Source organism: Macaca fascicularis, chromosome 11, assembly GCF_037993035.2.
Source record: "Macaca fascicularis isolate 582-1 chromosome 11, T2T-MFA8v1.1".
Classification (NCBI taxonomy): domain Eukaryota; kingdom Metazoa; phylum Chordata; class Mammalia; order Primates; family Cercopithecidae; genus Macaca; species Macaca fascicularis.
The window spans coordinates 18250552-18276612 of NC_088385.1; the positions used below are offsets into that span (position 1 = coordinate 18250552).

At 39.6% G+C, this 26061-nt stretch overlaps 1 protein-coding gene and 1 long non-coding RNA gene across 3 annotated transcripts in view; one reads left to right on the forward strand and one right to left on the reverse strand.

Moving 5' to 3' along the window:
* Positions 1-26061, forward strand: part of PTPRO (protein tyrosine phosphatase receptor type O) — a 278715-nt gene that overhangs the window by 132273 nt on the left and 120381 nt on the right. The window lies entirely within an intron of this gene.
* On the reverse strand, positions 1404-8494 carry LOC141408029 (uncharacterized). Its single transcript, XR_012420053.1, has 2 exons — positions 8393-8494; positions 1404-3406 (listed from the first exon to the last, which is right to left on the reverse strand). It is a non-coding gene; the product is annotated as an uncharacterized lncRNA (long non-coding RNA).

A 26061-nucleotide genomic window follows, 5' to 3' on the forward strand; every position in this document is an offset into this window, starting at 1 on the left:
TATTTTATTATATCTGGATATTAGACAAAACAGCTACCTCTTCCAGCCTTCATGGACTGGCCTCAAACAAAAGAAGACCTTCACCTATCAGCCTGACCAGAGATTCTGGGGACTCCTCAAATCTGCATGCTAGTCAAAACCACCAGCTGTGTTCTTAGTCGCTCCCAGATGTCTAGAATGTACTGGGTGTCATCTGCATTCTAAGACAAGTGAGACAGAAGCCAGTTCCTCAGGCAATCTCTAGAAGAATTGAAATGTCGAACATGTGGTCCAACACTTTCCTTCCTCAGGAAGTAGATGAGATCTGTCATTTTTCTCCCTTGTACTAAGCAGGACCCTCCCAGGTCTGTGATGGCTGCCGGCATGCTAGTTCAAACAGCCATCTTTATTTTTAGTAGCTCCAAGTGTCTAGAATATGCTGATTTTCATTTGCACTCTGAAACAGGTGAGACAGAAGTCAGATCCTTGGGCAACCCCCAGGTAAATCAGAATGTTGAACACATACTGTAGTTCTTTCCTTCCCTCTCCAGAGAGAACCTGGGAGTTGGGGGTTTCCTCTCAAGCATATGGCAATATGCTGAGTGTAGGGATTATGGTTAGAGGATGTCTCAAATTTTCCTATCGCTTCAATGTGGTTAGTTTTCTGTTCACCTCAAATCCAAGAGCTTCTCAACTGGCTTCTGGATTTATTACAAAGGGAGTTGGTCTGTGTATGGTTGTTGAATCATTGAGTTTATGATGGGAAGGAAGACCCAAGTCTTCCTATTCTGCTATATTGCTGATGTTACTCTCCTCTAATTCTTGAATGCCTTCTATGTAACAGAGAATTTTCATGCACATTATCTCGTTTCCTTTTCTTACAATTCTAAACACAAAGTTGACAAAAACCATATCATAAAGTATAAGATTTAGTAAAAACATAGGCTCAAAATTTTTAATCACAAAGCTGGTAAGAGGATTTGAACTCAGGTGCCCAAAGCAGAGTGTAGTGCTCCTCTACCCAGGGTGTCAAGGAGATGTGTCAATGTGTGACACATGGTTTATGTTCCTTGGGTTTATTTAAAGCCTCTGAGCCTCATGTGTGTGTTGCTGTAGTTGTGGAAACCACCATCTTGCTAAGAAGGCTTCACACCGGATTGACAGCAAATTACCTTTTCCATTCATTCATCTATTTTCATACCAAAAATAATTCTCAGTATTTTTGAGTCAATAAACAAAAATGACTTGTTTATGCCGGGCTTAGGCCTAGATGGCTCAGGGTCTTGCTGATGGAACTGTTCATGCTTGCAAACTATGAGATAAAAACTTTGAAAACTAAGGCCTTGCTACCAGCATGTGTCTTGTTGTTGGGGGCCGCACCGGGGGTGGTGGAGAATGAAAGAACACACACAAAGACAAAGACACACAGAGAACATGGCGGCCGCGCTCAGAGCCTCCGCCTCACTTTATTTATACTCCATAAACCTCACGTCAGCAGAAAGAATGCAATGCAAAACAAACTTTCTTTTCCCACATGTAACCTTCTACTCAGTACCTTGTTTCTATATTCTTTCTTATCTACCCGCCTTCTTGGCGCCTACGGGAGTTCATTAAAAGTTCAGTTGGAGATACTGTCCTTGAGCCCTATCTATTCTCAGCATACTGTTTTCAAAGGCCCCTGCATTTCCCCCCTTTTAATTTTGTTTTGCCTCAATCCTAAAAAGGTAGTCCATATTTGTTCTTGTGTTTTCTTTTGTTTTTGGAGGCGACGGAGGGAGCATCGAATCACCAAAAGAAGTAGACCCAATCCAAGTGCCCAAAGCAATATACTTCCAGAGATTGTAGAAATCCATGTCTTCATCTGGGTCCATGGGTTAAAGGCAGCAAGGCGCTGACCCAGCTCCTGAAGGGTTACAGTTCCAGACAACACATGTAATTGTTGTCGAAATGCTTCGGAAATGTTCTGAGTGAGCTCTTGGATGTCCAAACTAATATTTTTATGGCCTATTAATAATTTTTGGATTACGGTCCAATTTTGAGAGATGTTAAAAAGCACAGGCGTTACATAAAATTGAGTGGAGTTCCAATCACATTGTAATGTTATCCGAGTACTGAGGACAGTGAGCTGATCTCCAAGCCATGTCAAGGCTTGTTCCATGTTGTCCAATCTTTCAGCAAGTTGAGAATCAATGTTTCGTTGTTGAAGCCATAACCGGTGAGATTGTTCATGCCATTGCTGCACAAATTCAGCATTTTGTATGCTTTGATGAAGAGCGAGCCCTGCTACAGCCGCAGTGGAGGCAATGGCAACAAGACTCATCACCGAGGCAATTATAAGTCCAAGGGCACGGCGGGTTCGCTAAAGAGAAGTCCAAATATAAGTTTCAAGAGGTGATGCCCCCCACGGTCACGTAAGATTAACAGGTAGCCAAATTTCCTTACGAGCCCTGAGGATATAAATATCCCCAGCAAAGTTGTGCCACCAAGAATGATTGAGGCAAGACAAAAATGTACACGTATTTGTACAATTAACAATTCCCGTATTATTATCCCATATCAAATTCCCTGCTAATAATAGGTAGGGCTTACGGACACAAGCAATAATATATCGAGAGGTATTCCGATATAACTGAATATGAAAGGAATTAGTTGGGTTAGAAAGATTAAGAGACATATTCCCCACAAAAGTGCTAATGGCATCGCCTGCAGCTAACAACTTCCAAAGATGACTCTGTACTTAGGCCTCCTTCACACCATACCAAGGTTTCATTATTGTTAGCAGCAATACTTTTATTTACCCGGTGCCATTTCAAAGGTATGTGACTAAATTTTATTTGAAAATCACCGTGCACACTTCAATCAGTTATTTGCATCCCATTGTATTCTAATAAAATCCGGGTTTTATTTCCCCGACATAGTTGCCACTCCAGCACCTCAATATTAGGAGAAACCTCTGGAATAGGACAAAAAGGTAAAGAACTAGGAATAGTTTCATTACTATATACAGTATGATTATAATAACAGTATTAGCAGCCACATAACTATGATTATAGCGAACAACTCAGGCTTCATACGATTTTCGGAGACAATGAGAACTATTTCCCATACATATTGGAAGTCCTTCCACTCCAAATTGATATGTGTTGTTTATAATTCCCGTTTCCCGTTCTATATTGTCCTTGTCTATATAGGGGGATGGCATCCAAGTAGTGTCATTGGTGAAAACCTTAATTTCCGCCTCCCCTCAGGCGACTCCCTGATACAAGGGCGAAAAGGGAATATAAGTCCAATATTCATACAAAGCCTCACTAAGAGAAATAAGTCCCCCGCCGAGGCACATCCAACAAAGGAAGAAATGCATGCTGAATCCAGTTTTCTTTTCAACAGGGTTTCAATCATCTTGTAGGAAACCACTCAGGTCCGCTCCCTGTAAGAACAAGAGCATAGCCCCGTTCCTGTTTTAGAACTTGCCCTTGAACACACTTACCTTCTTCATTAGGATACCAAATCTTTAAATTGTCAGCGGGGACTATCACCGAGGGAGGTGAGGAAAGATGGGTTACGACAGCGGAGTCTTGCAATTGTCTCCATTGATTCAAAAAATTAAGGTAAAAAGAACCTTCAAAATCTGGTTTCAAAATCTGGTTTCTGGGGGGCTCATTTCCCCCTTTTTGTTTTGTTTTAATAGTTAAGTTTTTAAAGTTAAATGTGCATGCTCAATGATGGCTTGACCTTGACTGTTGCCCGGGATACCGGTGATATGTTGAATATTGTATTGCTGTAAGAAAACTTATAATTTATGAGAGACATAAGCAGGGGCATTATCAGTTTTTTTTGTTTTTTTTTTTGTTTTTGTTTTTGTTTTTTTTTTGAGACAGAGTCTCGCTCTGTCGCCCAGGCTGGAGTGCAGTGGCCAGATCTGAGCTCACTGCAAGCTCCGCCTCCCGGGTTCACGCCATTCTCCTGCCTCAGCCTCCCGAGTAGCTGGGACTACAGGCGCCCGCCACCTCGCCCGGCTAGTTTTTTGTATTTTTTTCGTAGAGACGGGGTTTCACCGTGTTAGCCAGGATGGTCTCGATCTCCTGACCTCGTGATCCACCCGTCTCGGCCTCCCAGAGTGCTGGGATTACAGGCTTGAGCCACCGCGCCCGGCCGCATTATCAGTTTTAAGTATAAGAGGAATGCCCATGATGGCGAAACAAACTAAGAGATGAGTAATAACAGAAATGAGAAAAGGTATCAATGGTATGATGAACATTTTAATCGTCCAAAAGAAGGGACATCTCGTGGATTAACCCCAGGATGGAAGGATGGAATGCTCAAAGGAGCACAGGAAGGACAAGCTCGAATAAGAGAACGAGCTTATTTATGAGTTAAATGAAACCGTCATTGAAGGCCAGAACTATTAGTGTGATGTAGAGCATGTTCTTGTTCTGCAGCCTGCAAGTGGCCAATTAGAAGTGAATCAATCTGAGTATTACCATGAACTAATGGTCCAGAAAGTTGAGAATGAGAACGAAGATGAGTGATGAATAAAGGAGCTCGACGTTGGCTCAAAGTAAAGGATAACAAAGAAAAGAATTTCTGAAGAGAAGTAGCACAAAGAGGTAAAGTGGCCTGAGAAATATAAGAAGTAACATAAACGGCGTATTGAGAATCACTAACAATGTTACAACCAGTAGTAGGGAAATCAAGTAAGACCGTGAGAATAGCAAACAATTCTCCCTATTGCACCGAGGGATAAGGATAAACTGTAACTCAAGATTGATGAAGCTTCTTGCCAAGAATCAGAAGTTGCAAGAAGATAAGTGATCTGACTATGAGTGAATTGAGAGATAATTAAGGAAGGATCTCCTCCCCAAAGTTGTCAACAGTGATGCCGTCCTTTGATGATCAGTTCAGCTAAACGATCGATATAAGTAGCCAAGCGTTTAGATATTTTATTGGACAAAAAGATCCATTTTAGTGGTCGACTAGTTTGATGAATCATTCCTGTGGGAGAAGGTAAAGTATGAAATAAACAAAGGGAAAGGGGAACATCGGGAAGGATATAATGTAAATGAGCCTTTTGAAGTTGCTCTTCCACAAGCTGGAGTTCCTGTAAAGCCAAAGGAGTTAAATGACGTGAGCTGTCCAAGTGACTGTCTCCTTCTAGAATAGAAAAAAGATGTTGTAACTGAATAGAGAAAAAACAATTTTTGAGATCTATGACTATTAATTTTTAACTTTGTGGTATAAGGGCAGGATTAGGAAGACCAGGCTGTAAACTTTCCCTAGGTTTAATGTAAACATTTATAGTTTTAAGACAAGACAAAGACGGGAATTCCATGCAGAAATACGTGGCTTTATATTCCTCTCGGCCATTTGTTTTTTGACTTACTCTTTTAGAGTCCTAAATATTTCTTTAAATAATGGTCACTGTTTCACCTAAATAGGAGTGGTGGCTATGAGTTTAAAGGATTGTAGCCCATTTTGAACATCTTATTTTTGGCAGCTGAGGAAATATGAGGAATGTTTAAAAAAGCAGCAAATTGTTGTGAAAGATCTTGTTCCCAAAAATTAATATTGATAGGAACAATATAAAAATAAAAAACACTTGACCTTGTTAACCTTTAGGACCGACACAGGTTAAAGGTTCTACGTCTTGATAAACCACAGAAGCAGCACCCAAGCCAGTGAGTATAACTGCAACTTGTCTTTTTTCCTATTGTATAGGCCTCTAATTTAAACAAATAATAGACATGTTTACCACCGTATCAATTAACCCTTTAAAAACTATTTCATTAATGTACAATGAACATAAGGGCTTTTGATTAGAAACTAAAGTTTCCCAAAAAACAGTTTTTTCTGTGCTACCAAACCCTCCCTATTGAGAATACGTTCCCCTGCCTCTAGGCATATAAATTGTGAGACTTGAACCATAATAAGACTTTTATTAGTAACATCATGTCCTTTTGGCAAAGGGCCACACTCTCTAATAGCTAATTTATATACTCCTCTATTAGGAGACAAAGTATAAGGCTGAGTAATAACTAAGTCAGCAGCGGCGCTCTGCTTAGTTGCCACATAAAGCTGAGAAACTGGGGTAAGGTGTGGGATCCTTAAGGAGGACTTGAATTTATTCCTTAATGTTGTAGGCCATTGCTCACTGAATATTGTATTAGACTTGTATTGTAATTGTTGGGGCCCCAAGCCTGTGGGCCCCGGCTCCCATTTCCCAGGAGAGGAGATAGTAAATTTCCACTTTTATCAGTTTTGGAACGACATTTATTTGTCCAATGTCGACCTTTACCACAACATTTGTATACCTCTGAAGGCAACTTTCTGCCTTGAGGGATAAAAGTGTTCAATTTTTATGACATTCTTTTTTGAAATGTCTAGGTTTACCACACTGAAAGCAAACACCTTGTTTGTTATTTCCTTTTAAGGCTTTAGACAAAGCTCCAGCAAATAATTGAGCATTATAAATAGCCCCTCCAACACTAACACAAGTTTTAATATATTTATCTAAATTGGCCCCATTGGCCTTTAACGATTTTAACAATTTTTAACAGTCAGCATAAGCATTTTTAAAAGACAATGTTTGTAACAAAATTTTTGAAGCAAGGCCAGCACCCACAATTTTGAAGACAGCATCCTGAAGATGGGCTACGAAATCTGAATATTGTTCATTTGTGCCCTGTAAAATCTTCACAGAGGAAAGGGAAGATTTTCCTGTTATCTCTACCTTATTTTAGGCCCTTAAAAACAAAGTCTTGATTTGAGTAAGGGCAACATCTTCTAGACCAGCCTGAGCACTAAGAGTAGCATATTGGCCCATGCCTGTGAGTTGTTCCTCAGTGGCTCCTGGGGGATCACACATAACATTTTTTCTAGCCTGTACATGCGCCTTGTTCATTTACCAGCTGTGCAATTGTAACCACTGAGAACGATCAAGAAAAGCCTTCCCCAAAGTCTTCCAGTCTATAGGAATTATCAAATTTTCTGATGAAAAATATCAAGAAGACCAAGGATAAAAAGAGATTGAGGTCCATAGTTAGAAATGGCAGCTTTCATTTCTTTTTAAAAATTTAATTTGTAAGGCATTAAATTGGACATTATTGCCACCATTTGAAAACTGAGCATTAGGAGCAAAAGAAGCATAAATAATTGGAAACAGATCCAGCTCCTTAAAATTTTTTTTTAATTAAAAGTATATATAATATATAATACTCATATCCCCAAATATAAAGAATCTCAACATATTAATAAGAAAAGGCAAATAACCCAACCAAAAGTAGCAGAACAAGGAAATGACAATAAACCTATATGTCTAACATCATTACTCACTAGGAAATATGTATATTAATACCAAATTGAGAATCATTACATACACAATACAATGGTTAAAATTTAAAAACACAGAAAATATCAAGAAGTAGTTAATGTGTTAAGCAGCTCGAATACTCAACTTCTGTTTGGAGTGTAAATTGGTGGAACCTATGCACCCCTATAACATAACAATTTCCTAGCTGGGGTTATTAATACTATATTAATATTAATAGTTAATATTAATGTGCTTATTTATTAACTATTGAAATACTCATAATATTTTAACAAACAACAAAATATACATATACACTGGTTTTGACATATTAAACAGGTGTTTAGTATAAATTTAAAGTATGTCTGATGTGAACAGGGCTTCAACTTTGCCAAACAAAGGTAAAGATAAGGAAGCCGGGGGGTTGGAGGCACTAGAAAATCCTCTTTTAACAGGGCAGAAAGAAAAGAAACAGGGAAAGCTCACAAAGGTGAATTAGAAGAATGTATCTGTAATATTTGTTGAAGCATTTCCATAATACACTGCATGTCAGAATTTCCCTTAGAAGAAGGAAGAGCTGGCCTTTTCTCTTCTCCCCCTTTTGCTACCCCCACCATCCTCTGTTATCCTGGCACAAATGGGCTCCATTTCAGATTTATTTATTTATTTATTTATTTATTTATTTTCCAAATCCTCAGATACCTTTCCTCCTGTGGCTACATTACCACACTCTGAATCAGTCTCAAGTAACTCTAATGTCTGAGTGATAGAGTCACACAAGGTCCACAATTTTAGAGGCATAATATCCCCTAACTGGAGAGCTCTAAGCAGAGTTTTTACTACCTGTAACCATTCTCTGCGATTCAGCTGCACTTTAGTCTGATACTGAAACCAGTAACAATGTTGTTCAACATGGGCAAACAATCACTTCAAAGTCTTTTTCTTTCACTTCTACTCCTATAGACAGCAATAGTCCTTGAAACAGCCGTAAATATTCTGAGGCCAGAGAGATGGAATTCCCCATAATGAAAGCTTAAGAAGGTTCCCCTTAACAATATCTGAGCCTTACCCGCCCCTAGGGGGTTCCCCTTCTTGTTCTCCCCTACTCACCCGTGCTGACCCTGCTCGCTGCGCCACTTGTTGGGGGCCGCACCGGGGGTGGTGGAGAATGAAAGAACACACACAAAGACAAAGACACACAGAGAACATGGCGGCTGCGCTCAGAGCCTCCGCCTCACTTTATTTATACTCCATAAACCTCACGTCAGCAGAAAGAATGCAATGCAAAACAAACTTTCTTTTCCCACATGTAACCTTCTACTCAGTACCTTGTTTCTATATTCTTTCTTATCTACCCGCCTTCTTGGCGCCTATGGGAGTTCATTAAAAGTTCAGTTGGAGATACTGTCCTTGAGCCCTATCTATTCTCAGCATACTGTTTTCAAAGGCCCCTGCATCTTCTGGACCAGCAGCATTAGCACCACATAGAAGCTTATTAGAAATGTGGAATTGCAGGCTGTATCCCAGACCTCCTGATTTCATATGCCTTTCAGTTTGAAAAAACTCTACTCTAAAGCACAATATACATTTTGATGCTTTTCTCATGATGTAATAATTTTCTAGTGTGTTTGTGACTAAATGCAGTAAAGAAAGCCTTCAATTTCTTATTTTTCTATGTTCACTAATTTTAAAATAACAAATAATGAAGGAAGAGTCTTCATTGCCTCTTCGAAAACAATCACTTATTTACAACAATAGCTTTACAACTCCAACAATTCATCTAAATGCCTGATTTGCCCTGTACCTCTACAGCAGGCACACAGAGCCAACCTGGGTAAGCCATATTCTTTACGGGAAAAAAAAAGAGAAAATAAGTTGATTTGGTAAGTTTATGAAGTTGAAACATTGTAATGGAAATACCACTGGACTGGGTTCAAGAAGACCTATGTTTAAGTGAGAATTTTCCTCAAACCGTCAAGATATTCTTGGACAGGACTCTTCCCTTTTCTGGGTCTTGGGTTTCCTCATGTGTATTAAGAAGTTGGTACAACCTGGGTTTCGAGGCCTTTTCCCACTCAGAACACTTGCTAATTTTTGTTTAATAGATCTCTCCTTGTTCCCCTTGGAAACCAAAAATAAAATTCTCAGGTCCGCCAACCACCTGAATGGACTTCCTCCTCAGCCAGGGCACTCTTACATTTTAACCTGAAAGACCAGTTCTGGTCATGACAGGAATCTGAGGGTCAGACATGCCTCACGGTGCCTCTCTGGTATTAATGTGAACACAGACTTTAAGCCTGATAAGAAACATTTTACAAGCCAGTCTCTGAACCCTGCTACCCGAAGGCTTCCTCTGCAAATAAGAACTTTGGTCTCCACAATTCTTTATCTTAACCCAGACATTTCTTTCAATTGATCCCAGATCTTTACATAAACTCAACCAATTGTCAAGCAGAAAATTTTCACATCTACCTATAAGCTGGAAACACAAGCTCTGAGTCGTCCTACCGTTTTGGACCAAACCAATGTATTTCTTAAATGTATTTGATTGAAGCCTCATGTCTCCCTAAAATGTATACACCAAGCTGCACCATAACCACCTTGGACACATGTTCTCAGGGTCTCTCAAGGGCTGCGCCACATGGTCACTCATATTTGGCTCAGAATAAATCTCTTCAAATATTTTACAGAGTGTGACTCTTTTTGTCAACATCTTCATTTCCTCCACCACTGCTATTTACTAGTCCAAATCACTCTTCCTTCATTTATTGCTACAGCAATCTGTTTTTATTGTTGTTGTTGTTTGTTCGTTTGTTTTTGTTTTGTTTTGTTTTTGAGACGGAGTCTCGCTCTGTAGCCCAGGCTGGAGTGCAGTGGCCGGATCTCAGCTCACTGCAAGCTCCGCCTCCCGGGTTCACGCCATTCTCCTGCCTCAGCCTCCCGAGTAGCTGGGACTACAGACGCCCGCCACCTCGCCTGGCTAGTTTTTTCTATTTTGTAGTAGAGATGGGATTTCACCGTGTTAGCCAGGATGGTCTCAATCTCCTGACCTCGTGATCCACCTGTCTCGGCTTCCCAAAGTGCTGGGATTACAGGCTATTTTTGTATTTTTAGTAGAGACGGGGTTTCACCATGTTAGCCAAGATGGTCTCGATCTCCTGACCTCGTGATCCGCCCGCCTCAGCCTCCCAAAGTGCTGGGATTACAGGCGTGAGCCACCGTGCCTGACCTGCTACAGCATTTTAACTAGTCTTCTGATTCCTGCTCTCTTGGTTTCCTGCTCCCTCAATTCAACTACTCGTTCCTTTGTTCTAAAAAGAAAAGCTGACCATATTCGTCTTATGCTTGGAACACTTTAACCGCCCCAAGGCCCTTTCTGTTCCTTGAAGGTGCTATGCTCGTCTTCTGTCCCTGACCACACTGCTACTTCCCATCCCCTCTCACCTGAAATACACCACACTCACCAGCCTCTTTACTTAGCTGAGTGTTGCTCGTCTTTTTTCTTTTGAGATGGGGTTTCACCCTTGTTGCCCAGGCTGGAATGCAATGGTGCAGTCTCAGCTCACTGCAACCTCCACCTTCTGGGTTCAAGTGGTTCTGCCTCAGCCTCCCAAGTAGCTGGAATTACCGATGTGCTCCACGATTCCCGACTAATTTTGTATTTTTTCAGTAGAGACAGGGTTTCATCATGTTGGCCAGGCTGGTCTCAAACTCCTGACCTTAAGTGACCCACCCGCCTCGGCCTCCCAAAGTGCTGGGATTACAGGCGTGAGCCACCACACTCGGCCTTGCTCACCTTTTAAGCATCATCTTCACCATCACTGGGAAGATACTCTTGCTGCCATGGTGCTCTGTCCTTTTAGTCATAATATTTGTTGCTTCTTACTATTATTGCTTATTTGTAACTTATCTCTGTGTGGGCTGAGACCAGTTTCCCGTGCTCACAATCATGTTCTTGTAGATAACACCAAGTAAGCACTAAAAATAATTGCTCGAATTGCCTATGTGAATTCTTGCCTCCCACTTCCTTTGTTGATTAAATAATAATAAGCTCTAAATATTGCTTTAAGGAATAGGTATAATTCACTCAAGACACATAGAAAAATTCCTGGCATTTATTATTCACTTAATACGTGCTAGCTATTACAATTGTTATTATCCTTTTCTCTCTTTAATTACAGCAGTCAGTATGGGCTTAATTATAATTACCTGATAACTAAAAATCTTCTCACTTTGAAGCTAAATGGAATACTTTAAAAAGCAGATGCATTAATCAATTAACCAAATGCATCAGTTTAATAGTATTTCTTATTCCAATGAAACAAAGAATCATACTGTTATATGCTATATATATAATTCATATTTATTATAAATTATGCACCAATATATTTGCAAAATAATGCATTTAATTATTATAAAATATTATTAAATTATTCTGAAAATGGTCTGTGATTTGTTTTCTCAAAGCTTAACTTAATGGGAAAGGCTTGAGAGAAATTGTCATTTTAAAGAAAATAAATCCTGGATACTTATGACCTAAAAGGAAATCTGGCATGCATCTCTTAATATTCTTAGAAATTACTCAAAGGTTCAGCTTTTATTAATTCATAACTCTTCAAAGTTATGAATCAATAGATCCTAAATCTCCACCCAATCTCCCACCCAATATTTGAATCTCCGTGGCACCACCTTAGCCCAGTGATTGAACAGTCACTGCATGGAAAGGGAGAATATTAAAGCTCTATTAGTTCCCATAGCAACATATGATTTATTAAGATTTTATCTACGGTTTTTTAAAAATGCATTCTCTGCAAATCAGAAACAAATTATAACATAGTCATAGAAGAAAAAAAGGAAGATGGATGGTGGATAAGGAAACAATTGAGATATTTATATTAGTTTCTTTCTTTGTCAGGCACTAAATAATTATATAGGTAGGAGTTATGACCAGAAAAGATGCAAAATATCAGTCTTATTCTGTCACTATTATATCATTCAACATTACTCTTATTCCCAATTTGCAAGCTTTCTTCATTGTCTCCTAGTTATTCTTTGTTTATATTCTTTCTCTCCATCTGATTCCCCCTTCCTCCCTTTTTACCTTCATGCTTCTTTTCCTACTAGCTCTCTTTGTTTATCCAGGTATTCTTTCATTTCTGTAATACAATAATATGGTTTTACCTTAATAACCCAGAAACTGAACTATAATAATAATAAAAAATACTCTGACATAGGAGGGGTAGGCTGGACAGCCACAGTGATAATATGTGGTTAAGGGCTCAAAACATGTAGGCTGGGTAGACGGATGGATAGATAAATTTAATTTTACAGATATTCCTCAAGTTCCAAACAGTAAAGTACTGTACTGTATACTGTGATAGATAATAGGTGAGGTCTCATTCTCTGTACTTCAATGGCTAAAATCTCCCAGAAATTTTATATACAGAGCTAACTAAACATAGCACAAAGGAAATGGTAAGAAACAATGCAAAGAGAGGAAGAAGTGAGAAAAAAGAGGCACAGCAGAAGAGAGAAGGGGAATTTTATGCAGGGAGGAGGAAATAGAAATAAAGTAGTTAACAAATGGAAAATTAACATGGACTACAAGAAAGGCGTGTTTCAGAACTTCAAGCACATTAACATTGGTTTTCTTCAAATCGTGTGGATCCAACACATGGCCACTGGTGAAAATGCTGCATGCTATGACTTTATTAAGTTTTGTTGTTGTTGTTGTTGTTGTTTTATGAGACTGAGTCTCACTCTGTCACCCAGGCTGGAGTGCAGTGACACAATCTTGGCTCACTGCAAGCTCCACCTCCTGGGTTTAAGGGATTCTCCCGCCTCAGCCTCCTGAGTAACTGGGAATACAGGCACATGCCACCACACCCAACTAATTTTTTGTTTTTTTCTTTTGTATTTTTAGTGGAGAGGGGGTTTCACCATGTTGGCCAGGCAGGTCTCAAACTCCTGGCCTCAAGTGATCTGCCTGCCTTGGCCTCCCAAAGTGCTGGGATTACAGGTATAAGCCACTGCGCCCAGCTGACTTTATTTAGTCTTTATTATAAATTGAATAAAACCTTGGTAAATAGAGATATTTTGTTTCTTGTAACCTGGGTGGATTATTGTAAATTAGCATCATATGCTTGTTTCAGACCACCAATAACAGCCATCTTTATGAACAGAGGCTTTCAAATAATAGGCGAATGTGTGAAAAGAGACTTAAACATTTCTGTAAAGAATTCTATGAAAATTTTCAACATGGTCATTAGAATTTGTACCATTAAAATTTTTTAATAATAAAAATCACTTTAAAACATTATTTTAATGATACTAAATTTCTACTTTTTACTTTTTGAAATACATACGGTAGCAAGCAATGAGAAAGTATTTAATGATGACATGCCAATTAACAAGTTCAATATGTCAAGTAAAAGTAATAATGTTTCCTTAACACCAAATAGTACAGCACGATTTATATAAATGCCCATCCTTCCAAAGAATGGAACCCTTTCACATGGTGCAGTAAATTGAATACTGTCTTTTTACAGCTGTTCACAAAGACAAAGATATTTTTGAGCTTCATTTATAAAACATAAATATCATATTGTTATTCCAGCCTTCTTGTAATTCAAAATAGCATCAGTGCTGGCTGAACATATTACTCATGCATTGGAAAGTTAGAAATGGTGACAATTTGAAGTTAACATTGTGAAATGAAGATGAATGTGCAAAATGTTCTAGCTTTATTCTGTTTTCTATGAATAATCTGAACATATTTCTTCTTTATATATTGGTTTAAGAAGATGTTATAAATACCTAACTTGGGGACAGAAGGATTTTAGTAAAGAAGAAGAGACATTTAAAATTACTTCTACGTCTTACTCTAAGAACAATCTGCCAATTAGTAGAGCTGTATGTTTCCAGGTACAGAAAGATGTGTCCTAAGATTCAGACAGAAGGTTGTGAGTTTACAGGAAGAAAGAAACTGATTCCTTCTGGGGTGTCCTAAAGGCTTCTCACAGAAAGTGGTACTTGAATAGTGTCAGATATTCGAAGCAGGGACAGGATATTTCAACAAGAAGGAATGCATAAATAGGACATAGGCAGGGAAGCAGCCAGGGCATATGGAGACTGAGGAGTTTGGCTGTTTAATGGAGTTCATGGAGGTTGTGACAGAGAAGTAGTGGCAGATAAGATGGATGGTAAATTGGGGGCTAATTGTGGAAGGTTTTGAGTGCTAAGCTAAGTAATTTAGTTTTTATTTGGTAATGAATAAGAAACCCCATGGTTTATTTTTCCCTAAGTTTTAAAATGCTGAATACTCACATGATCAGAGCTCGCTATTTATCGGATACTTAGAATGCACCCAGCTATGTTAGGTGGTTTATAAATATTATCCAATATGATCATCACAAAATTATGGCTGAAAGATGTATTAACCCCATTTTTCAGATGAGAGAACTGAGTCTCAGGCTATATAATTTGCCTGTGTACAACAATCTAATAAGCAGATTTTTTAATCAAAATCATTTTGCTCATTACGCTACATAATCCTGTTGTTTTCATAATTCTATTGTTTTAACAAAATCCTGTTCCACTATAATCCCATTATGCTTCATAATCTAGTATTTTGAAGAAGATAAAAATAGAAAAGATCGAGAATATGTCAGAGGCTATTTTAATAGCACAAGAAGTAATCATTCTGATTCAATTATGTTTGTCACTAGTTCAAGTAACAGCAAATCTGAGTTATCACGGTTTCTGAAAAAATGCACATTGAAAAATTGTGTGATGGTTATTTTAGATTTTTAGCATGATGTTGAGGGTTCCTATGCAAAGGAAAATTTAAATTTGTTCTTTGACTGTTGGGTTTCTTATGTTATTCAGGAAGTCTGGCAATGCCTGTAATGGGAACTTTCCTAGTAATATGCATTAAACGTAATTTCCACTTTTTTAAACCATCAAAATTAAGCATATAGTGTGTGTAACATCTAAACTATGGCAAGCACCTTAATTACATTTTTTCATTTTAATCTCACAACAACCTTGTAATGTTGGTGTTCTTCTCCCATTTTATAGATGAAGAACCTAAGGCTGAGAGAAATTTTGTCTGTATACGACGCAACCAACATTCATATTCAGCTCTATTTGTCTTTAAATCACTACAGTTTCCACTACAGCCAATTGCCCTGTAACTCCTCATGTAATAAAAATGACTGATCTTAAAGTGATATTCATATCTCATGATTGAAAAAGAATAAGGAATCATCCGTGGCACAAACCTGCCATGCAGGGAGTGTAGAATCAGTGTTAATACACAGGCTTTGGGATCAAAGGAATGTGAGATTAACTCTCATATCCACCATCTTAAAGCTGTGTGGCCTTAGATATATTACTTAATCTTTCAGAGGCTGGACTGCTAATCTGAAAAGTGCAAATAATAATATCTACTTCAGGGAGTTGTTAAGAGGATTAAGTGAAATAATGCCTAAAAAGTACTTAACACAAAGTAGGCTCTTAATAAAAGCAAGCTCTAGGTGCATAGCACACTATGCTATTTCCTTGATTCTCATAGCTTCATCTCTGAGTCAATCACTTCCAAATATTAGATTCAGACCTCTCTTCTGAATTCTGGATCCATGTATCCCATCACCTATTTGGCATCTGCGCTTGGATGCCCACAGGCATCTCATACTTTGTATACATCAAACTGAACTAATGATATATGTCACCCTCCCTCCTTCCCAGCTAGTATCTGCTCCCCTGCAGTTGGTTTTTTTTTATGGTAGTGAGGTAGGGGTGAGTGTGTGTGTGTGTGTGTGTGTGTGTACAAATCAACACTGTAACCAGCCCACAACTAATCCATTCTTAAGTAACTCAGTGCTAAGGGATATGGCTTCTAAATTCCGCCCGATACCACCCTAGTCTTAGTGGCCATAATTTCTCTCCTAGCCTAATGCAGTCACATCCACTGCTGCCTACACCCACCAACCAGTTAGTCATACTCTAACCAGAGGGACCTTCTTAATGCCCCTTGAGTTTTAAGATTGGCTTAAAGTCTCATTCCACTTTGATAGAAATCCAAAATCCCCCTTGGAGTTTTTGTTAACTTGGTATAAACATTCAATCTTATAAATTCTTCTTCCCTCAGGAGCCAACTTCCACAAATACTGCTTCTGTACCCTAACACCTCCAGGTGAAACTCAGCCCCTTCTACAAGTTCCATGGATGATCCACTCCTACAAAGCACTTGTGAGCCCATATAGCCGACTTTAGTGAACATTAGGACTCAGGGAGATGGAGAACTATTTGCTATTCAGAATGTGAACTCCAATGGTGCGTTAGGTATTTCCAGTCTTGAATGTCCTCTGCCCTTCTCACCATCTGGATGTTCCCATTGGCAGATTGCCCCTTCTTCATCCCAGCATCATACCATCTTGGGGGCTCTTATCTTATACCCTTTCTTTATTCTAGATTTCTTTATTCTTTATTTAAATCCTTTGTGATTTGAATCCCAGTTTGGATGTCTGGTTTTTGTTTGTTTGCCTGGGTTCCTCAGCTCACACCATCAGTATTTCCTTCTATCCCAAGTGGTTGGTTACCAAGTATTTTTCCAATAAAAGTTCCTACCCCCAATAGGAACTCTGGAGCCAGCAAGTAACATCATAAACTTTTTGCTTCTATTACAGAATGTAAATCAGATCATCCCACTTCCCTGCCAAATAGCGTGTAAGTGGCTTCCCATTGCCTTTAGCATAAAGCCTCTAACTTTTTTAGAAGTGTCTACAAAGTTTCCCATGATGCCTCCTCTACTGGCCATTCTAATGTTGTTTTGGTTTCTCATCCACATTGTGCTTTCTCCAGCACCCAGGTCTTCATATTCACTGTCCTTAGGTCCTGTTCTATCTCCAACTCATCATCAGGTCAACTCTTACCAGCCCATAGGTCTCTGCCTAACTAGCACTTACTCTAGGCTAGAGCCACCTGCTAGGAGCTCCTTGATCATCAGGTATTTCTTAACAATGCTTTCTCCACTTGCAGTTATCTAGTTATTTAAAATAATGTATTTCCTCTCTCTCCACAGACTCAAAACACTACTAGGACAGAAACCAGATTTCTTGTCTTAACTATCACATTCTCAGCAAGAAGCATACAGCAGGCACTTAATTGTTAAAAACTATCTGAAGGTAAACGTTGAGTCAAGCATCTGTGTAAGGTATTGCCCTAAATCTCCCTTAACTTCTGGGCTTTAATTTATTCTGCATATATAGGGATCAGTCTTTCAGAAGACCCCGAAAACCTTAGTGAAGGTGGAGGGCTCAATAAACTATTTGCTTTAAAGCTCTGACAATTTTGTTGTTGCTGATATTAACAACTCAACAAGAAGGGGAGTTAAAGGGCAGTGCGTACAAAAGGTCACAAGTGTACTGCCTAAATATGCTGTGAGCTTCGTAAGTAGGCTGCACTCTTGTTCGCTATCATCAGGATTTAATTAACTGGTGTCACAGCTGAATTGACATTTCATGCCTGTGGGGAAATTTGACGGAACTCATCCATTCCAAAATAAATGATTAGCACCACCGTCTTTCACATGATCTTTCAATAAGTGGGACAGCTACATTTTCACAACTTGCTGGGGAAAAACCATTTTCAAACTCGAAATACCAGTAAGCATGGAAAAGAAGGATGGGAAATAATAAAGTCAGGCAAAATGATATTTGTGGACCCTTCATTTTATGAAAATAAAACTTGTTTCAGAGGCAAAACGAACCTGTCAGGAACCCCTGTTTTTCATAACAAATTATGCCAGAAGAATGTTGCACAGTTTTGGAATTTACCTGATCACTGAGCTGTTGAGAACAAATGTATTTTTATGGGTTCCTGGGTTGTGGGCCGACCCCCTACCCAGTCAGTCACCAGCCAAGCACAGCTTCCAAGTCTTTAAACTTCTCAGCACAGTAGGCCCTAAAACTGTTCCCATGGTAACCTTCCATCAAACAGGTGAGCTGTAAAACAGGTGAGCTCAGGCTGTTATTTGCAGGCAAAACGAGAAAAAGAAATACTGGCTGCTCTTGTTCGTGATGCCACAAAGAGAAGTAATACTGATTACTGAATAAATAGACTGCAAGTCAGAATAGTTGTTGAACCAATTAGGAATCATGGCGTTAGTGTCCTGACCAAAAAAAAAAAAAAAAATACACCTTCTAAAATGTATACGTCTCAAAGAAAATCAATGAGAAAACAGATCACAAATTGTGTAGAAATATTAGTCATTGTTTTTGGAGGATCTCCTAAATATTGGGTCCTTGGATGGAAAATTTGCACATATGATTTCATTTGTCTCTAACCCCCAAAAAACCTGTCATAATAAGCTTTTAGTATTTCCATGATTTACCTTAAATAACTGAGGTTCAAAGAATAAAAATGAGAGACTGTCACTTAAGTGGGATTTGAACCCGGGTCTCTGTGTCTCCAAAATTTCTGTTTTTTTCATGATGCTACACTTTTTGAGCATTTATCAAGCATATTCTAAAAGAAGTCAGTCACAGTTTGTGCTGAGGGAATTTGCCACCAATTAAGTACAGATGTGAAAGGCGGCATTTGGGAAATCATCTTGGCTCCAGGATCTTACAGTCTAGGGACTGTAGTATAATAGAGTCACAAAATCTGTAGTTATAAGAATTGCCTTGAGTGCTGTCTCCTCCACAATATAATAGGGTAGCCTTGAGAAATCCATTAAATTTTTTGAACCTCAGTTTCTTCTTCTGTGAATTGAGATAATAACTTAATGGAATGTTCTGAGAATCAAAGGAGAAAATATATTTGAAAGTGCTTTCTAAAATATAAAATGTGATATATGACTATTAATACTACCCTACATATCACATAAAATCTTGGCACATCTCTTTGGCACAACAGTTTCTTTTCACTTAAAACTGGCCAGTTGAATTCTTTCCTCAAGCGTGTTTTATTTAATCTCCAAAATTAAGAGTTGTGCAGAGCTTCCAGTCTGAGTTCATTTTAGAAGTCAGGAAATAATTGTTACATTATTATATATATTGAACTGTCATTATACACATGCACACACATATGGCAACTTGATAAGAAAATATCATTTGTATTTATTTTAAATTAATGCTTAACTGGTGACAGCCTGTAGCTATCACCTACACTCTGGTTGGGCCAAGAAAATAGTGTATGATTTAGAAACTGAAGGACAAAAGATGAGTAATGGTCAAGGAAATGGCAGTGCAAGGAATTCAAGGCAGCCTACAGGCTGGGGCTGTAATCTGGCAGCCTACAGGCTGGGGCTGACCTGCCAATGTATTTTCTTTGGCCAGCAGGGGTTTATTTTGTTGTAATTGTGCTTTTTAATGATGCTCTTAAACAATGTATGTACCCTCCAGTTTGCTAACATTCCATCATTTGTATCCTCTTATACCTGGCTGCCTCTCACATGTATATTACCTGCCTGACAGCAATAGGCAGTTGGGAGTCCCTTTACCAAATAACAGGCAAAAGAGATGAGTCTTCTTCATTCTGAAACCATAAAGAATGATGGGAGGCTGAGGTAGGCAGATTGCTTGAGCTCAGGAGTTTGAGACCAGCATGGGCAGCATGGTGAAACCCCGTCTCTACAAAAAATACAAAAAAATAGGCAGACTTGGTGGTGCATTTGGGAGGCTTACCGAGATCTACTTACTGAGATCTGGCCACTGCACTCCAGCCTGCATCTGACCATTAAACCAGGAAAGACTGAGCATACACTGGGCTCAGGCACCAAATCCCGCAGTAGTAGAGAACTGGCATACTGTATCTGAGGAGATACATTTAGGATACATATTAAAAAGTCTAAAGTTACATAGCCGGTTGTAAATATTCTAATTCAACAAGCATTTAAGAACCTGCCATACGAGCTTCAGGAAAGTTTCTGGCACACAATAAGTACGATGTAAGTGGATGTTCTTTGTTATGTCATCATCATCATCCTTATTATCATCATTGCTATTATTATTGGTCAGACACAATTCTAGGAAGGGCGAAGGCTCCTAACTCCTGTTTTCCTCTTTACTCCCAAGTAGAGGGTATCCCCAGCATTCTGCTCAGTTTCTGATGCATGCTTGTTGCCCAAAATATATCTGAGGAATGACTGCATAAATAATGGAAGATTAGAGAGAGGCCATCCCTGGCCTTTGAGATCAACAGTCAAAATCTGCTCTGACAATTTCTGAGAGCTGTGAATAATTCTAGCCAAGTGTCAGAAGGAACCTGGCAAGGGTAGCTCTGGGACTCTGATTTTCCTGAAGGAACTGAAAAGAAAGAATACCTGGGTGGAAAAGGTATCCTGGTAGCTGGACAGGAAGGATGTTCAGTGGATGCATTATGTAATGTCTGCAGAGAATCATGGCCATAGGTGCTACGTAAGCACCAAATATCATTAATATTACTATTTAAAAGAACGGAGCAGCCTATTCCTTCCTAAGTGGTAACCTGAGCACAGCAGGATTTTACTAAGTCTGATCATTTATTGGGTTGCCAGCTGGAGCACTGACCATGCTCGGGATGTACGTCACACAGCCTGATTTGGTGCAGCCAGCACTGGTTCTGACTCAGCATCTTACCTGCCTGAACTATTGCAACACCCTCCTTCCTGTCTATTGGCCTTATGTCAGCCCAGTAAGCCTGTTATTCTGCATACTCCTAATTATATAAGTCTTGCTGAACTGTAATCGAATCATATCACTTTTCTGCATTACAACAGTTCATTATTTCCTTTGGCCTAAAAAATTGCCAAACTCCTTAGCAAGGCGCATCTTGGTCTTGGGCCACCAGCACTCTATTCTGAGCATCCTCCGTTGATCTAAACACTCTAGCGGTCTCTGGATGCTCTTCCCTCTTAACAAGTGACTTTTCTGACCCGTGTTCCCCTGGCAAACTCATGAGCATCTTTCAAACATCACTTGCTCCCTGAAGCCTTCCCTCACACCCATCTGCAGAAGCAGAATTGAGGGCCTTCTTGTCTACATGTCGGTGGCACTGAACAGTTCTCTTGTATTGGCCAGGATATTTGGATGCAAATCTTGGAAGTCTAGATCAAACAAATTAAAGAATATGTTGGGATTTATTCACTCGTGTCACCAAACTGCACAGTGACTGGGTCTTTGGATGAGTGTGACCAGGGCCTCAGACCAAATCAGGGAGTCTACCACTAGTAACTATCTTCATGGGGCAGAAATGACAAACACTTCAGCTCTGCATTCATACATACTTAAAGCCAGAGAGGAACAAGAGCTCCTTCCCATGAATTCTAGTTATAAAACTTCAGAGGAACCACTCTGGATGGCCTGGCTTCGTCCACATGAGCATCACAGGAAGGGGACCAGGTGCCATGACTCCCCTAGACTGCTTCAAGGTACCTGCTCAGACCCAGTGACGGGGTAGCATGATTAGCAACCCTCGTCAGGACCTCATTAGATTGAGAGTGGGAAAGAAGCAGTGTCCCATAAGAAGGTGCAAGCTCAGATAGAATTTCAGACAGGCGGAAGAGTAGGTGTCATCTGGACTGTTATTCAAATTCGATAACTAATAACACTTCAGATCCTAACTGTGTATTTGAGTTTTTGAGTTTGCCTCTCACTACAGAGTGAGCTCCTAGAGTGCAAGGAGGCACATCTGACTCATGTGCCTCTGCTCTCACCTAGCATGATGCCTGGTGCCAGGTTGCCACTTAGCTCATGCCTGTGTGTTCTTGAATTAACAAACGGATAGCTCTCCAATGCTCTGTGAACAAAACATCCAGTGAACATAATTACGGAATTCTGTAGTGTTTGGAAGTTAGTTAAACAAATGTTTATAGAACTGCTATAATTTAAAAGACATCGAGTAGCTCACGCCTGTAATCCCAGCACTTTGAGAGGCTGAGGCGGGCAGATCACCTGAGGTCAGGAGTTCCAGACCAGCCTGGCCAACATGGTGAAACCCCATCTCTACTAAAAAATACAAAAATTAGCCGGGCATGGTGGTGGGCACCTGTAATTCCAGCTACTCAGGAGGCTGAGGCAGGAGAATTGCTTGAACCCGAGAGACAGAGGTTGCAGTGAGCTGACATGGTGCCACTGCACTCCAGCCTGGGTGACAGAGTGAGACTCCATCTTAAAAAAAAAAAAAAAAAGAAAAGAAAAATAAAAGACATTGAGTGACTCAAAACTAAAATATAACACAATAATCTTTGAAATACAACTAGTATTTATTGAGTTCATAGTGTTAGCATTCTTACGGAAGACATTTAATCCTCACAAAAATTCCATAAGTTTCAGGAATTAGCCCTATTTTATAATTTAAGAAGATGAAGTTAAGAGATCCTTGGACTTCCCCTAGTTCTCACAGGTAAAAGGCTACAGAGGCAGAATACAAACCCAGGCCTTCTGATCTCAAGTCTGTTGCCTTGCTCTTAAGCAAATTATTTAACCTGTCTGGGTAAAATGGAGATAACAACACTGGTTTCTAAGGATTGCTGTGAGGAGTAAAAGAAAAAACATATATAAACAAATGAGCACATAGCCTGGTCCAGATGAGGGGATTAATAGACAATAGTGCTATATTTGTCAATGATGGTGGGTGATTTCCTTTGATTCTGACTGGTACATATCTCTGGCCAGTTTGGGTCCTTGTCCCACAGCCCAGGGACTCGTCCTGTGTTAGTCACCTCTTCAGTGCTACCCACTCTGTCTCTAGTAGCTTCTCTCTCCGAAGACTGCTTCTAGAACAGGTCACAGGCACCTGGGCTCCCCCTTCGTGCTGAAGCCAAGTGCCCAGCCCCCTTTTGCTGCCTCAGTTAGCTGGCCCCACTGGTTATGGAAAGATAAGTACCAAGAGGCATAAGGATATATGGATCCTAGACCTCGTCTTGACATCAATTAGCTGTATGACATTTGCACCGCTGTTCTCTCAAGCACACAATGAGAGCTGGACCAGAGAAATCACTACATTAAATTTGTTATGTAAAGGAAATTTCAGCAAAAATATTTTTCCTGCAGAGTCAAGCAATACTATTACTTCGCCTCAAAAAAGTTTTACATATTTTTTTTTACAGTAACCAAGTAGATCAGCATCGGACTTGCCTACATTTATCAGATCAATTTCTATTACTTTTAACTGTTCCTTCCTGCTCTACTTCTCAGCAGGGATTACGTGCCTGCAGCATACTCTCGGAATTTTCTCCTGAACATAGATTCCAGGAAAAGCTAAGGTAAAGACGACAGAGTAGAAAGTAAGAGCACAGATGACACTTCTTTTAGGCGCACTGCCTAGATCTCACTTGGCCTGCTGCCTTCCTCTCATTAGTTGCACCAACTGAATCTGATTAGCCCACTCTGATTTATTTTTGGCAACCTGGGAGTGCATGGGCCAATGCTTATTTTCATGGCTGATACAATCATCCCCAAAGCTGTCGTTAGCATTTGGAAGATTAGTCCCTTTCTCTGGATGATTTTACTGCCTAGGAAGCATCATGACACACATTAGACATATATTTCTTAAACACTTTACAAAATTGAGTCTATTTACTCCTCTTCTTATTATCACAACCACCTTCTGTTATTGGCTGCTAAAACATAGAGAAAAAATTATTGATAATTACATATTTGATGCTTCTAAACTTATTGTTTTCTGAGTTAGTGAATCACCTGCTATAATCAATAAGAACTAAAAGCCAGATTTCAATGCTACTGGATACTCAGTGCCTGAGTTGTCTACATTTTGCTTAATAGACTTTCCCATTACGCACCAAACAGTACTATCTGTGTGAAAAGTGAATAATAAGGAAATATGAATAAACATTTTCTCCTAAAAATGCAACTTTCAGATATGAAGCACAATGTCCATATGATTTCTATTTATATTTGTTGACAGTAAGATTTATTAGTAAGGATCATTATTTTTAGGTCTTTGAGACACAAAAATTCTGAGATTCCAAATAAATCCTAAAGTACACTTAGTATAAAAAACATTATCATGAAAAATGAAACACTTTGGCAAATTTTCCAATAGGTTAAAAGTAAAAGGATTTTTTCATCAGCTCTCAGTTAATTTGAAAGCGTATTTATAATCAGGATTCCCCATTCACTAAGCATTTCGTAAGTAAACAACCACTAACCACCACCAAACTTGCAGCTCCTGGAGGCAGGACTTTGGATCCCCAGTACTTAGCAGACTGTGTGATTCTTAGTAGGTTCTTAATTTGTATCGACTAAATGAGTATTTCAATTAGTAACTTCTATCATGGGTGTGATTACTCTTTCTTTACCTCATTCCCAAGTCTTCTTCCAAGTCTTCTCTATCCAATGAGGACATCCCAGCTGTTCCAGATACCCTCTTGTAAAGTCTGTCTATAGAAGATTCTAAGGAAAGCAAAAGGATAGAAGAGAAGAAAAGATAAAATTTGCAGAGAGAGAAGTTTAAAGAGAGAAGGCCACTATGATAGGGGGAAAATGAGAAGTTTAAGAAATATTGCTGGAGACCTCAGGTGCACTAGTTAATTGGGGTCTAATTTGTTTCTTGGTGTTGTTGTTGTGCCAGAATTTTAGAAGTATTTCAATGCTGATGAATTTTCCTTAAGAGCAAGGGAAGATGAGGAGGCAGAAGATGTTGAGGCCAACCTACATATTACTTGTGTTCCCTGCTTGATCCTGGGAATGTATTCACCGTGAGCTAAGGTGAATTTTGTTTTGCTTAGGAAGGTTAGAGGGAGGGCTCTTTGCTTTCCTTAGGAAATACATTATATTCCCCACACTAAAGTAAACTGATGATGCTAGAGGAAGAATTGGTGTGCCTAGTAAACAGAGGATCCAACTCCATCGGGTCAGCTGTAGCAGCAAGGGTATGGGGGCATTCAGGAGCAGCAGGAGTTAGCTTCAGAGCACAAGTGGGAACAAAGTGACAGGAACAGGTGCACCCTTGGGCAAAGTAGCCCACCAGAACAGGGGCTGATGACTTCACTAGACTGTCAAGTGCCCCCGCTGCACTTTGGGCCTGTCCATCATAAGCACACGTTGTGCTGATAGCCTCCATGGCACCATCACAGGGATGGGAGGGCATCCCATCTACCTTTGAGGCCTGGAACCTCTGGGTACATGGGTATCTCTTGCACACCTGTGACCCAGCACCACACTATACACTCATCAACAAATGTTCCTCACCCATGCGCATTGCTCAGGGCTTGCTCCTGGACTGCTGGCCCCGCCCTGCTCCACCAAGCAGGGGACAACCCTGACCCAGCTGTTCTATACTTCTGATGGCCAAGAAAATTGTTCCCCACATTCTCAGTTCATTGTTCACACCCACTATTGATTTGACACCCCCTTGGGACACTGACAGAGCAAAGCTGGAGGGTATGGGTACAACAGCAGACTGCTCATAGAGCCACGAACCATTAACAATGCAATACTTCTAGATTTGGTGCAGGAGGCTAGGATGTCTGTGATCCTCAGCTAATAGGTTTTAAAAGAAAGTATAGTAAGGGAAAAGAGATCATGCATCTATGATAGCAACCTGGACCTTTCTAGTCATATTAAGGGTACGGACAATTGCTTGAATTACTAATAGAAGTCTATTAATTTCAAATCTTAGTTGACGAAATGCTATGGTTGAAAATGTCAACTTTCTTTAAAAAATTCTACAGGTGAATGATCCTGACTTAGTCAGGTCTTAATGTGCATTGGTGTTAATCCCGATTTACATTATACAGGTAATAATCTAAGATCATTTTTTCTTTTTAAGCA